Source organism: Lepidochelys olivacea (assembly GCF_965140295.1).
Source record: "Lepidochelys olivacea isolate rLepOli2 genome assembly, chromosome: 27".
Classification (NCBI taxonomy): Eukaryota; Metazoa; Chordata; order Testudines; family Cheloniidae; genus Lepidochelys; species Lepidochelys olivacea.
The window spans coordinates 16,416,694-16,431,632 of NC_140437.1; positions in this window are offsets into that span (position 1 = coordinate 16,416,694).

Sequence of the window (14,939 nt, forward strand, 5' to 3'; positions counted from 1 at the left end):
CAAACCAAGTTGCTTCACATTGGGCTGCTAGATAGAAACAGTCTCTGATTGTTGGGGACATGGAGCGGCTGCAGGGCCCCTGAGCTGTGTGAATGCTCAGCACCTGTGCCCTGCATAGCTTGTGGCAGCTAGGGTTATTAAGGGGCCACATTCCTTCCAAGAGAGTTACACCAGGGATGGATCTGGCCTGAAATAGCCTGGCCAGGGATAGGAAGAATCTTTGAGTCTAACTTCCCACCGTGAGGTTCTCGTGCCTTCCTCTGAAACACCCGGCGCTGGCCCCTGCCTGAGACAGGCCACTGTCAGGGGCGCTGGGGTCTGATCCAGTGTAGCAGCCCCTAGGTTCCGGATCCTCAGCTGGTGTCAATTGACCCAGTGCCGCTGAAGTCAGAGATCACCACCAGGATCTGGCCACAGGATGCTAAAGCTGATGGCAAGGGAGAGGTTATCGGCTTTTCCTGCGTCTGCTAAGCCTGTTCACCCTTCCCTGTCCCAAGCTGACCAAAGACAAAGTTTATGTAGGACCTTCACAAAACCAGTGCTGTGCCCTCGAGCACCCCCCACCGGTTCTGCAGGAAATGTAAGGAGTGACTGGAATGCTCCCAGGGGCTGTGCGTTTGCGGGGGTGGAGCTACATGCTGCTCGGAGGCAGAGAGATCTGTTTATGAGACTTTGCATTTTACAACTGATTCCAACACCTCATTTCAAACATTCCTTTTCGTTATCTGGTGATAAGAACGGCAATGGACAGGTGCGTTCTGCTGCCCTGATTTGTCAGACGGCAGGAACACATTCTGCTCCCATGCACCATGTTACTGACCAGTGATAGTTTGCATTTCCATGGCAACTTTCATCCAGGGATCCGCAAGCGCTTTGCAATTTGGGGCAGGGACTGGCTTTGCAATCCGCAAGCGCTTTGCGGCTCTTTGGGGCAGGGACTGGCTTTTTTGCTCTGTGTTTGTACAGCGCCTGGCACACTGGGGTCTTGGTCCACACCTGGAACACCACGGCCGCTACTACGTGAATAAATAATACCTATTTCTAAACCAGCTGCTTCTCTGCCCTGGTCTGAGTCCCAGGATCTCCAGCCAGGGTCCCTTATGCTGACCAAGGCCAAATTGTAGCCCCACCCATCTACCTTGGATTAGCGAAATACTGGCCCCAAGTCAACGGGAGTGTTTCTGTTGGCTCCGGAGAGCACTGGCTCCAGCCCTCCGGGGACTCAGAGCTATTCTAAAGCAGTGGGATAGCAACATGGATCCTAAGCCAGGCCCTGCGCTGGAGGCAGTCCAGTGGGGGACGCCCTGGGAACGCGGTGTCAGGCCCCGGGCTACCTCCTGCTCCCCACCGTCGCTGCTGCGTGTCCCCGAGAGACTTGAATACAGATTCCTGCGTCAATGTAAGATATTGTCAGAGGTGCACACAGCAACTAGCTCACTGGGGCCCGATCCCTCACTGGACCTCCGGGCCCTACTGCTGAACAAATAATATCTAAATATTCCTAATCATGCCGTGCGCCCCTGTGGAGCTGGAGACAGTTGCCCGTATACTGGATGACTGCAGCCTGTCCCCTGGAGAGCTGAACTATGCTTCTCCCGTAGGGAGCTGAATGTAGCTTCCTGCCCAGGGCACACAATCCCCTGACTGGTGCCACCAGGAAATCCTTTTATCCTGGACTTGTCCCTTCACACTCCAGACCTCCCAAGAAAAACAGGCTAAGCTCAGATCCACTGCTGCCCTCTAGCCCTCTGTGGGAGGAGACTGTCACAGCCGGGCTGTGCTGCTGGGAATCACAAGGACACAGCTGTGCAGCTTAAAAACAGACCCCAAAAGGCCTTTTGCATTTGGGGATGAAGGGGAGACACTGGGCAGTAAATCTCCTCTGGGGTTGAGGAGACAAGTCTCCGTGCCCTGTGGGTCCCAGCTCCTGGCTGTGCCCAGCTGCTATGCCACGTGACTTGGCACATCACACACTCCCAGTTCGCACCTGTGTGCGTAAGGGGTTATTTTTACTTCCAGGCTGGCCACGGCCAGATTCTTTATCTTATTAAAACTTGTTCCAGGAAAGGGCTTTTTACATGAGGCTGCAGCTCCAGAAGGCAAGCGGAGTCTGTATAGAGTCAATACTGCATGGCATTAAGCACAGTGATCTGTGTTACATCCCCTGGTGGGGTCTCACTCTGCAAACACCCGTCACCGGAGTAACCCCACCGGGCGGCTTGGAGGAAAGGCTATGAGTGCTCCCCGAATCTGCATCGAAGGACCTCGAATCAGCTCGTGTGAGCAGTCCCATTGGATTCAAGGGCTTTACTCCTGAGAGAAAGGCTGGCTCACATGAGTAAGGCCACGCAGAGCACTAGAGGGGGAACACAGATTCTATTGCCAGGTCTACCACTGGCCTTTGGGTCATTGCCTTGCCCTGCCTCAGTTTTCCCCGCTGGGGATCATGCTACTGACCTCTCTTGTACAGCGCTTTGAGGCCAAGGGATAAAAAGTGCTCCCGCAGAGCCCGGGGTGATTGCTCCTCGTCATAAGGGTTCCTTAGGTCAGCCCCACCCCCTGGGGAACAGGCCAAATCAAGCGCGCAGTGGGAGCTCTCTGACACCATTGCACATCGAGTGTTTAATACGAGGATTAGCTAATCCCCCCCCCCCCCCACAAACACACTTCTTCAGAGCCTGCAGCTTCCAATGAGAGGCTTTGTGACAAGCCAATTCCACCGCCCCCAAGTGAATAACCCACCCTCATAGAATCATAGAATCATAGAATATCAGGGCTGGAAGGGACCCCAGAAGGTCATCCAGTCCAACCCCCTGCTCAAAGCAGGACCAATTCCCAGTTAAATCATCCCAGCCAGGGCTTTGTCAAGCCTGACCTTAAAAACCTCTAAGGAAGGAGATTCTACCACCTCCCTAGGTAACGCATTCCAGTGTTTCACCACCCTCTTAGTGAAAAAGTTTTTCCTAATATCCAACAATAGGGTTCCTAATAACCCTAACAAACAATGACGCGTAACATGTGTCATCAGCAGGTCAGGCGCAGCCATTAGCCCAAAGGAAACTGAGGCACAGAGACGGGACAGGCCCGAGACCACCAGGAAAGCCACTGGCATAGGTGGGGGGTATAGAATGCAGGACTCTCAGCTGCCCGGCTGCAGCCAGCCCATATAATACGTGTCAGACATGGAGGGTGCATGTGACGGCAACAAATTATCTGCTGGGGACAAACCACTTTGATTGAAGGAACGGGACGTTCGAGAGTCACATTTTGTTCCCTAACGATTCTCCTTTCTGGGCCCCTCTGCAGCAAAGACACACACATAAGGGCCAAGCTCCTCAGCTGGAGGAAATCCAGATAGCTCTCCTGACACCAGCTGAGCCGCGCTGATTTGCACCACCTCAGGATTTGGCCCCAGGCCCTGACGAAAGTCCTGTTACGCCACTGTTTGACGGGACCTCTGGGTTACTGCCAGTCCTGGTGGTTTCTGCCCCAGCGAGGTTAAGGAAGGAAAAGGAGTGGGGGCATTCAGACCTGCAAGTCAACATCAGTTCAATTCTACCTTAAATGGTCCGTGTTTTTCCTTCTGACTATTCCTCCTTAAAACCTGGGGGCTGAGGGCTTCTGTGAAAGGGCAGGGCTGGAGGAGGCAGAAACACAGCCCACTTGGAGCCAGGGGAGAGTTTTTCTTCAACAAACATTGTCTTTCAGTGCAAACTGAATTCGCAGCCCTACTCAGCTGTTAGCCAGAGCTCAGGCCCCTCCGCCTGATGACCCAAAAGCTGCAAGGGTTTCGAGCTGGGATCTCATCGCAGCAAAGGAGCACCAGGCAGTAACCTTTGCTGGGAGTTCCCTGAAAGGTGCTTTTCAAGGTATCAATACACTGGCGGGGAAAATCAGCAAATGCTCCCTGGTCTTGACACGCATCAGGTCAATTTCTCCTGTCCGAGACCGTGACCCTCCCCTCCAGCCAGTGAGCGAGGTCTCGGCGCGTGGCAAGGAAGAGGAAATCCAGCCTCCTCCAAGGGCCTGGCGAGGCTGCCAGGCCAAGAACCGATCGCCCCTGGAGGTTTTGCCAGGCAAATTCCAGCTTCACAGCACAAAGTCATCTGACGGGCTTCGAGGCCAGCTCAGCTCCAGGACCAACCCCTCCCCTCCCCAAGAGAAAGGAGTAAATAAAAACCAGGCAACCAGGGAATTGTCCCCCAAGACACAAAGGCACCATGCCGAGGGGGTTGCACAAAACAGAAGCTGCTTTAATTGAAACCAACACTGCAAAAAAAGAGCGGGAGGAAGGGGGGTGACCTGGGGTCTGTCATGCTGAGTGCAATTATGCAGCCGGCTGGGGACAGCCCCCTGTGCAGCACCTCGGCCTGGAGCAGGCTGCCGTGGCCCCCTGCTCGCCGATCACCCCATGGGTGGTGCAGCAGGGAGCTGAGCCAGCACACAGGTGGTTGTAACACCCCGACTCTGCAGCCACCCAGCCTCCTGCCGCGGTGCAAGTCACGCACCGGTGAAGAGCCCCCTCCCGCTCCGTGCACTGGGCCCCACGCAGGCTCCCGGCCGCGGCCCGAGCTTGAGGCCATCCCTTGTGACACAGGCCTGGGAAGCGCTGGCCATGCAGGGAGCCGCCCGGGCTGCCCTGGCACAAACAGGCACTGGGAGCAGGGTAACCTGGAGTCACTTTTGGGACTGCAGAAGGCAAAGGGCACTGACCCCTCCCCAGAGGCCAGGGGGATGCACGAGCCGGGGCGGTCGCTTGTGCATTGCCCCCCTTTGAAACGATCCTGTCTAGGGCCTCTCTGGGATTTGCACAACAATTAGGAGGGGTCCCCCTCTGGCGTAAATGCACTTGTTTGCACGGGGCCCTGACCTAGCTGCAGTGACCACATAGTGTATGAATGCCTTGGGACCATGTCTACACTCTGGGTGCTCCAGCCCCTACTGCAGGCTGTCCAGGCGTCCTTGTAGGATCTCCCTTGCAGCCCGTGCAAGGCTTTCCCTTTCCTCCTTCCCAAGGACGCGGGGACCCGCCCCGCTTTGGTGCAGTCTAACGCCTGCGGAGGTGGCGGGTGAGAGCTTTCCAGCAGCCTCCCCCTTGCTCTGCATTGCAGGAGCTGCCAGGCGGAGGGAATATAGGCTGGACTCCTGTTACTGGCTGTTCCTCCTAACCCACTGCCTGCCTTGGGAGACAGCCCACATTCCTGCCTGCCGGATGCAGCAGCCTCAGAGCAGCGTCACCAGAAATTCTGGCAAACTAGAGCCCGGCTCTTGCAAAGCCTCAATTCCCGGGGTTCCCGGTGGCGTTCCAGGGAAGGGGGCTAGCCCTGGCTCAGACTCAAGCGTGTGGGTCGGTCTTTGCAGGATCAGGGCCCAGGTCGTTCCCCATCCACGCTGCTCCCAAGGCATGTCGCAGTCCCCCCATTTCGAAAGCAGATCACGGAGGAAACAGCTTCTGCATTTGGGTCTCCTGCTAGATTGCAAAAGGGTCGGGCTGGTGGTTTGGGGAACTGCTCAGATATAGCTGCACCGTGCAAGTCCCAGTGGAAACGTCCTGCACAGGGGTAAAAACCACTGGCCCTGGGGTAAAGCCCATGTTTGTAAGTGTTTGAACAAGGGGCTGGCGCTGGGGTCCTCGCTCCGGTGCAGAGAAATCCAGGGCCTGCTTCGCCGCTGGCTTGCACAAACATTTGACATGTATGGAAAGGAACCTTATGTGGCTTCGGAGTGTACAAAAATGTGGAAAAGCTTTTATCGGTGCGGGCACGGTCGGTGCCCTTGCACTCTGCTTGTCACTGTTCCCGCATGGACAAACTCCTGGCAGGCTTTGGGGGGGAGGGGAGCCTGAGCCACTGTGGGCTGGCGGGCGGGGGTGTAGTTTATAAAATCCTGTCCTCAGGTTTTTGTGTCAGTTTTTGGGCTTTTCTCTGTAGTTTTGTGGTTTCTAGATGTGGCTCAGATCCATGCTCAGGACGCTCTCGGGAGCTTTGGTGGATTCCTGAAAGCCCCCAGCTCCTGGAGTCATGGGCACAGGGACGAACGGCAGCAGCCCTGCCAGCCTACGTTTCCAGCCCCTGGGCTTGCAGCAGCGAGTGAGAGACACGGCCCTGAGCCCGGAAGGCGAGTGCGCGGAATGCCCCCACGGACGATTTCTGGTCTCAGGGTTCTGGGGGCTCGACTCAGGATTTCTGAACCCTTGGGGTGGGCAATGCTGCCCCGGGGTTACACTGATCCCTGCTGGAGGCCCCTTCTCACCCTTCCGCCAGGCTGCCCCTGGGCCTGCACGCTGCCCTGCCTCCCTATACATCCTTCATTCCCTCTTGACTTGCCCTGATGCCAGCTGATAACGGCTGGGTGGGGGAAGGACTTTGCCTGTTTATCCTCTTTATCTGGCCTGCACCTTCCCTCCCCCAGCCTTCCCGATTGATTGTCACCTGCTTTAATTCGATTGCAAACCCGTGGGGCAGAGACGGGGTCTCTTGTTCTCTGTTAGTACAAGGGGCCTGGATGGGGCGGGAGCTCGGACCAGAATAGACCATGCTGAAAGACTTCATTTGGCACCTGGAGCCCCGACTCTACAGTGATGGCCAGAACCCCACATGCCCCCGACCTACTGAGCGCTTTGGGAAACCTCCCACGGCACCCAGGGTGTTACCCTGGGGATGGATTTGGGCCCAACTTTCTCCCCCGCTGTCCGACTAACGCACTGGATGTGTTGGGTCCCTGAGGGTGATTGACAGATGCCGCTCTCCTCCTGGGAACCCCTGTGTGCGCTTCAGGATTGGGCCCCGCTGGCCGAAACAGACGCCCAGGGCCGCGCCCGCGGGCACCGGGGAGGGACCGAGCTCCCTGCACGTTCCCATCAGGATGGGGCTTGTTGTTGTTTGTTCCTTTTCGCTCCTAAGGCCGAGGGATCTGGGCAAACCCGGAGCAGCGGCCGTGCTGGCACGGAGGCCGGGCATGTGCTCCTGGGAGTTGGCTCTGCTCCTCTGACCCAGCCTAGGGCTTGTGTTTTCCTCGCCAGCCCACGTGAGCCCAGGCGCTACCCTCCCCTTCTCCTCCTGGTGTTTTCAGCCGCTCCCTCTGAGCGCTGTTTGTGGCGCCTGCATCACGTGGCCCAGGCATGTGAGGGCTGCTCCATTTTTAGCCACAACAACTTCCCTGCTAAACATCCCTGCTGCAGAGACATGTGCAGGGCTGGGAGAGGAGGCCAGGCACGTGGGCCTGCAGGAGCTGGGTGCTGGGTGTGCTCGCTGGCCGCCCGCAGGAAACTCCTCTCGCCGAGCAAAACACGCGGGCGCTGGTCCCTGCGGAGCAGGGCAGCCCTGTCAATAAGGCTCGGCTCAGTGCAGCCTCTTGGAGACAGTTTGCTGCAATGGAGATTTCAGCTCCGGGCTGCCAGGCGCAGAGGGAAGCGGGGAGGGGGAATTTGGCTCGGGAAGCTCTCTGCTGCAGAGGGATTGCAGTCCAGCCAAGCTGGGAGCTTTCCTTCCGCAGCGCAGTGCAAACACGGCTGCTGAGACAGGCAAAGGCTGGGGGCTGCCACCTTTTGGGGGAACAGCACGCAGGGCAGGTTAGCTGCTGTGATCGTTGGTGTCATGATCCCATGGACTGCCCAGGGCCCCCCAACCAGATCAAAGCAGTTCTGTGAGACGACAGCACATCCTCCTTTCAATAGGAATTCATTATTTCTTTGTGCTGGGAAATGCATCGAGATCCTTCTGCCCAGCGTGAGACAGCTCCTGCCCCCGAAAGCTAATAACTTAGACAGTCAGACCCAGCCAGGAAGACTGACTCATGAGCACTTTGCTAATACCTGGGCATAGTATCCATCCATCTGCCCCCCCACTCCCAGACACATCGACCGATAGATTCAGAGATTCCCAGGCCCTACAGATGGGACCGCTGTGGTCCCTGAGTCTGACCTCCGGGGTCGCCAGGCCAGAGACCTGCCCCAAAGCAACTCCCAGGGCAGATCTTCTAGAAAAACTTCCCGTCTGGATTCCCAAATTGCCGGGAATGGAGAAACCAGCACGAGCTCAGGCAACGGTTCCGCTTGCTCTGTCTTTTCAAAGGCTCGGCACCCACCCTCCGGGCCGGGATCCCCCAAATGCTCAGTTCAGTGGGCGCATGTTGAGTGCCCATCACCTTAGCATCCAGGCTCCAGATACCGACTTCAGTCTCGCCTGTGGGGACTTTCCTCTCCTCTGTTGTTCGGTTCTGCTGCTCTTGCTCTGATCCTTTCATTCCTTCCTCCAGGCCTTGGAACGAAGCGAATGTCATGCGGGCGAAGGGGCCAGGCAGGGGGTCCCCCTGGAGCGTCTGTGTGCCCAGAACAGGGATGGCGCAGCTACGGCAGGACCGGCAGCTCCTGTAGCCTGCTCCTGCCATCCCTAGGGGGACCCCACTCGAGCCGAGGACAACTGAGTCCGTTTGGCCCAGAGGTCAGTGCACCGAGCCTGAACACCCTCACTTCCCGCGAGCTGTGAAACAGCCAGCTTTGAACCAGTGACCTAGAAGGGACATGCAGCTCAGTCCCATGACAGTCCGGCATGCATCACGACATGAAGCAATGAGGGACAGTGCAGTCCTCTCCCCTTACCACTAGGCCTGACTCCTTCCCTGGGCAGGGTGTAGAACCCAGGAGTTCTGGCTCCCCGGCCCGGGCGCTGACCACTACCACACACTGTACAGCCATCGCAGCAGCCCCTCCGTGGCTGGAGCTAAGCGCCACCGGCATCCCACTCAGCTGTCGGCCCACGGAGCGATGGGCTGATTTTTCACCCAAGCTGCCGGTCTGCCCCACGGCTCCTCCCTGCGCCGCTGGCCCCAGCCCTGCTGCTCTGTGCCTGAGGGAGGGTCACCGCACACTGGCATGCCCCCGGGCAGAGCTCAGCAGAGGACACAATGAGAGAGGCAGCACCCTGCTGGCACTAGGCAGCCTGGCACAGGAGAGACCCGCCCGAGGTTGCAGTGACCCCTCCCAGGTGACCCACTGGACTGCACATGGGTTTCACTGGCAGACCCCTGAGGGTGAGGGGGATTAATTATCCCAGCCATTCCCCCATCTGCCCACATGCCTGTTGTAACAGGCTCGGTCCATTGGCACAGCTGGAAATTTACCAGCCCAGGTGACTCCCAGAGATCTGAGCTGCGGGCACAGGCCGGGCAAAGGCAGCCAAGGATCAGCACCATCCTCACACTGGTGCTGCCCAGTTGAGATGCCCCCGGCCACCCCTGCGAGGGAGCGTTGGGACCAGAGGCTGAGTGGGACATGGGTGGGGCAGAGCCTGGGGGGTTCACGCGACAGATCGGGGCAGAGCACCGCGGCAGCTGGACCCTCGCTCTGGGCTGTGCACATGCGCAGGTTGCCGGGGCTGGAGGGCGCCTCCCACTGGCTGCTGCTCTCCAGTGCCATGAGGGTCTCACCGGGAAGCCCCCCAGGGTCCGAGGGCACCTCGGACACAAGTTTAACCTGCTGCCAGCCAGGCTAAAGGGATCCTTGTGGGGATCCCAGCTCGGCAGGGCAATGTGCTTCCCCACCAGCGTCCCGCCGTGTCGGGGCCGGTTCCTGCACCCCTTGCCCTGACCCTGCACCGGGTGCCAAACCTGGCGCCTGTGGGTCAGTGTCTTCCCCAGGGGTAAAGGAGCCCACGGGGGAAGATCAGGGCCCCTGGAGACAGCTGAATGCAGCCAGCTCTTCCCACACCACCGGCCTGCCCCATCCTGGCTGCTGCTGAGCTTTGGAGCCACCGAGCGGCCAAATATCGAAACTGCCGCTGTAGCAGGAGCCTTTATCAGCAGCCGCAGAGAGCAGGCTGGGGATGGGGCCTGCTGATGGCTCCAGCAGCATCTGGGGTGTCTGGGCTGCGAACGTCTCTGAGCCCCCTGCAAGGGGGCCTTGGGCCCCTCTCCCTCCAGCAGCCTGGCTCTCCCCAGCCCTCACTCCGCCGCTGGCTCCCTGGGCCAGCCATGGTGCTGCAGGGATCCCGCCAGAGCACAGACCCGTCCCACAGCAATGGGAGGGGGGCCCCGTCCCGCGGGTTAATCCCCTTCTCTGAGGCGGTAGCGAGGACGACAGGAGAATCCCTCTGGCATCCTGGCTGTGTCTGCCCCGGGGGGGGTCAGTCGACCTATCTACAGCGCTCGGGCCATGAAATGTGTCACAGCCCTGGGCGACGTAGCTGAGTCGATCTCATTGTTAAGTGTGGACCAGGCCTGTGTGTCTTTGGGTGAGTCACTTGGCCTCTCTGTGCCTCAGTTTCCCCCCGCCTGGCAGAACTGATGACCCTGCTGAGAGGGTGGGAGGCTGCATTTGGGAACGTTCCCAAAGTACACAGAGCCCCTGTGATGGGAGGTGCTGGGGGACGGCTGCAGTTGGGACATGCTGAATGCCTGCGGCTCCCAGGGACTAGAAAGGTGGGCTTGGGCCAAAGCCCTGGACTGGGACCCAGGGAGCCTGCCGGCCCATCGCCCTGCACCTCATCCTGTCATCCACGGCCCTGCAGATTGACCTGGCAGCATCTCACAGCCCTTTGCTCTGGTGCAGGGCGTTGGGGAACCAGCCGGGCCAAGAGGCCTGGGTGCAGTTCCTGGCTCTCCCTGACCCTGCCTGATCACTGGGCAAGTCGGGACTTCTCTAGCCCAGCCCCAAAATGGCAAGAATGATCCTTCCTTTGTCCCAACCTACTTGGGCTGTGAGCTCTCGCTGCAGCACCCAGCACAACGGGGCTTCAATGTCAGTAGCTGCCGAGAATCAGGTCCTTTTACTTAACTGCCCAGAACATCTCCAGAGATTATTGGGCTGTTGTTCCCAGGCATGTCCCAGGTTTGCCTGCCAAGAACTTCCAGTGGCTTATTCCATGGAAACCCCCTGGCTGTTAGGCAGGCGGCACTGGTGGATGGGATTTACCTGCAGTAAGAGAGGCCAGTGGGAACTAATTAGCAGATTAATAGCTGTGTAAGGCTGACGGGCCCATTCTGATCAGCTCATCTGACCTCCTGCATAGCCCGCGCCATCAACTTTCCCCCAGGATCACTGCAGCAAGCCCATCTCTTGTTTGGGCTGGACCATGACTGCAGTCTCGAATCAATGACTCCAGGAGCTGGAAACCCCACCATGTCCCTGGCCGATTCATTCCCCTTGCTATTAAAAATGGGCACCTCATTTCTGATCTTGCTTTAGCTGCCAGCCGCAGGAAGTCTGGCGGCCTTGGTCTGCTCCATGAGAGAGTCCTTCCCTCTATGAACTCTCTTTCCTGGGTCGCTTCTTACACAGCGCGCTCAGGTCACTCCTGAACCTTCTCTTGCATAAACCGAATAGCCTGAGCAACTGGCTTTGTTACTGTTATGATCGGACCAAATTCTCTGCTGGCATAGCTGTTGACTTCAGTGGGTTACACAAGCAGGGAATTTCACCCGTTATTACTGGGGTCGATGCCTATGTAGCGTTGTTAACACCCACCTCCCATGAGATTGGGTGGCTCCTTTTCCCGTTGAGCTGCTCGTTCAGCTCCCCACGAGGGGAGGCAGGGTGTGGGTGTTCAGTGCCCTGCGTGAAATGAGTTTGGCAGGCCTCAGCGGGGTTCCCAGTGGGGTAGGCCTCCCTGGCCCTATTCATTCAGCAGAGGGGCCAAGAGTTGAGGCTGAACTTTTCTCCAATCCCTGGGGGCGCAGGGTCTCTCCAGGTCAAGGTTGGGGGTGAGCAATGCCTGACTTATTCCTGTCTTGGCTTTAAGCTGACTAGTCCTCTGGCTGCAGGGAGTCAAGTAACCGCGTGGCTCAAGGGAGCACCACCCCTGTGCCTGGAGCGTGAGTCCTGCTCTTTGAGGGAGAAACTATTTGGGGTTTGTACAGCACCTAGCACACTGGGGTCCTGATCCACGAGGGGAGCTGCTGAGCACTAGGGTAATACAATGACAGTCATACTAAGACTCTCAGCCTGTGTTCTGTTGGGGGGAGGCTGCCCCCCGTCATGTACAATAATCAACAGGAGCATTATCAGGCCAAATTCTGCTTTCTCCTTACACCAGGGAACGTCCATATCAGGCTGGGGAGGGGGCCATGACTCTGGGTTTCCCTGCTGTAAATGGGCATCGTGGGGGCCCAGCCGAGCTGTGCACGGAAGTTCTGTTCTGTGGGTTAGGGAAGATGCCGTTTGGCACAGACAGTTCAGTTTGGTGCCTGGCTGCGGGCCCATGCCAGGGCGGCAGGACTGGGGGTGGGGGCAGAGCAAGAGATCAGTGGCCTCTGCAGCTCTCTTTCCCCCAGGGCAGGCACTGTCTTCGCTTGTTACATAACCCATCCATGGCTAATTAAGAAGCTCTGTCTGAGACGCTTGGGAGAAAATCCAGCGAGGCTCTTTTGACGCCTGTTGGTTTGAATGTTTTGGGATTTTTTTTTCTTTCTCCTCCCTGAGTTTCTTGCGTCACCCCCGAAGGAGGGGGCTGGAGCAGGCAGCCGCCCCCATGGCCCCGCAGGGCACTGCCGGCTTGGGGAGCCCTGACACAGGCCTGGAAAGACAAAACAAAGTCACGAGGTGCCGCCCAGCGGACACTGCTGGGAGGGGCCTGTGGGATCAGGGCAGACAGGCTCAGGGCTGCTTTTGATCTCAGTTACACTGGAGTAAATCTGGAGGGTTTTTACTTTATGTTTGGACAGAGGTACATAGGCTACATGGCCATAATAGAGCAGGATCTGGCCCTTCCGCTGGAAAGCAGGGGCGGCTGCTTTGTTGTAGTCAGGTCAGTAGCTGAGGGCGGCTGGAAGGGGCTGGACAGGTGGCCCTGGAGATTAACTGTCTGTGTGTTTCCAGGGCAGGGACGGGTCTCGATACTTAGATGGTGCTTTTAGGGGCACAGTTGCTCTCTGCCTCTTGCCCCCGGTGGGTTAGATGACTATGTAATGTAATTGTAGAGATGTGAGGAAACTGAGGCACAGAGCAGGGCAGTGACTTCACAGTGAGTCAGACGCGGAGCTGGATACGGCACCCAGGAGCCCTGACTCCTGGCCCTATGCTCGGGCTGGATCTCTTGCTAGCTGGAGCAATTGATTCAGAGAGGCTGTGGCTTTTTTATACATTTGCTGTAAATCTGGTATTTTTTGTGCCCTGATCACAGTTGTTTAATAGCGAAAGAGACACTTTCCCCTCTTCCCCTGGGTCCCAGGCCAGCACCAAACTACAGCCCATTTTTTAGTCCATGGCAATCTGCCCTTTGGAGATTGTCCCGCTGCCCTGTCTGCAGGCCCAACGGTGGGAAATCGACACTGAGGGCCAGATTCTGTGAGGTGCTGAGTACTTGGAACTCCCATCGACTTCAGCTCCCTCCCACCAGCGGTCAGGAGTTGGCCCAAGTGCTTTGGGCCGCTTTGCACTCCTCTTGTCAGCCTTTGCCTTCTCTCTTTAAAATGTGTTTTATTTTGGTTTTTTTGCAGCAGGAGGGAAACCACTGCAGGAAATGAGGCAAAAACAACACAGACACACCCCCCACTTCCCCCCGGGGCCAACAGGACGGTGCAATTGACTAGGCTTTCCCGTGCAGCCTGGTACTTTCAGGATTAGAGCAGAGAGTGGCGCAGCAGATACCTTGCAAGGCCCAAGCTCGCAGGCAGGCAAACACCCCAAGCTTGCAGATTCAGCACCGGGCGCTGATCCAGCCAGTCTGCCATGCTGGATAAGGTCCCTAGTCCAGAAGCTCAGACGGCTCCATGGCAGTTGGGGGTGGCAGTTTGAACTGGGAGCTGGGCGGCTGGAAGGAGATAGCTGGGGCTGGTGGTTTGAACTGGAAAATGACCAGTGGGAGGGAAAGGGGGGAAAGGCTGAGGAGAATGCAGTGGAAGCAGTGAGGGGAAGGCTGGGGCCAGGCAGGGGCAGGACCAGGTAGCAGGCGTGTGAGGGAAAAGCAGTAAGATAAAGAAACTGGGACGAACCAGGGGGAAAAAAAATCAACCAAACAATGGCAGAGAGAGGAATGCGGGGGACAAATCCACACAGACCCCCATAGTGGGGCCAATGCTCCCCCATGCTGCAGGGGAGGGGGGTTGAGCTGCCACCTGGTGACAGTATAAAATGAAACCAGGAATTTTTCTCCTTTAGTGAACCCTGATCTGGCCCACTCTGCTGACACAAAGGCCCCGTTAAAGTCAACGGGACCATTGGAGGGAATGGAGACCACTCCTGGGATATGGGATTGGACCCTGGGGCAGTCGTTATTTCTGGTGAGGGGTGAACACTGAGGTATCGATTGCTGGTGCTCTGGGGTCTCTAGTTACTGAAGCAATACATGTAAACTCAGGGGACTGGAGTGCTTTGCATTGCCACCCTTTAGGCCAATTAGGAGTCCCTCTGATGGAGTCCTGAAGGAGGCCCCAGAAGCCATAAGGAAGCCTGTGTGAAGCCCCATAGGTATCAGTGCAGAGACCATGCAAGATCGGGGCCTTTGAGTCTCCCTGGTTTTCCGTCCTACCCCTTTATGCCCCTATGTATGCCATAGTTGGGCCCTGCCCCCACGTTACCTGATGGCAGCCCAGAGGGCACCAGGAACCTAGACGTGTGACAATTTTGCAATTATATAAAACCCCCCACAAACCTAACACACATCATGAGGTGCTTTGCAAATGTGATCTAATGACATGGAATGACAGCCCAGCCTGGGAGGAACAGGCCCCAGCAGAAGATACGTTTGTTATCATTGTGTATTTGGGGTTTTTTGTCATCGTCTCGCTGAACACATTCCAGACACACAACCCTTTACTTCAGCTTTTGAGTGTCTCACGTTTTTTATATTGTGCATTTTCTGGTACTAGAGTGGTTGGCGATGGCTATGGTATGCTACGTGTAGTGCAGTGGGAAAGCACCTTATAAACAATTATGATTAAAATATTTTGGAGGTTCCTTATTCCTATATCACTCGGTAGAGTACATTGTACTGGCTCAGGATCGT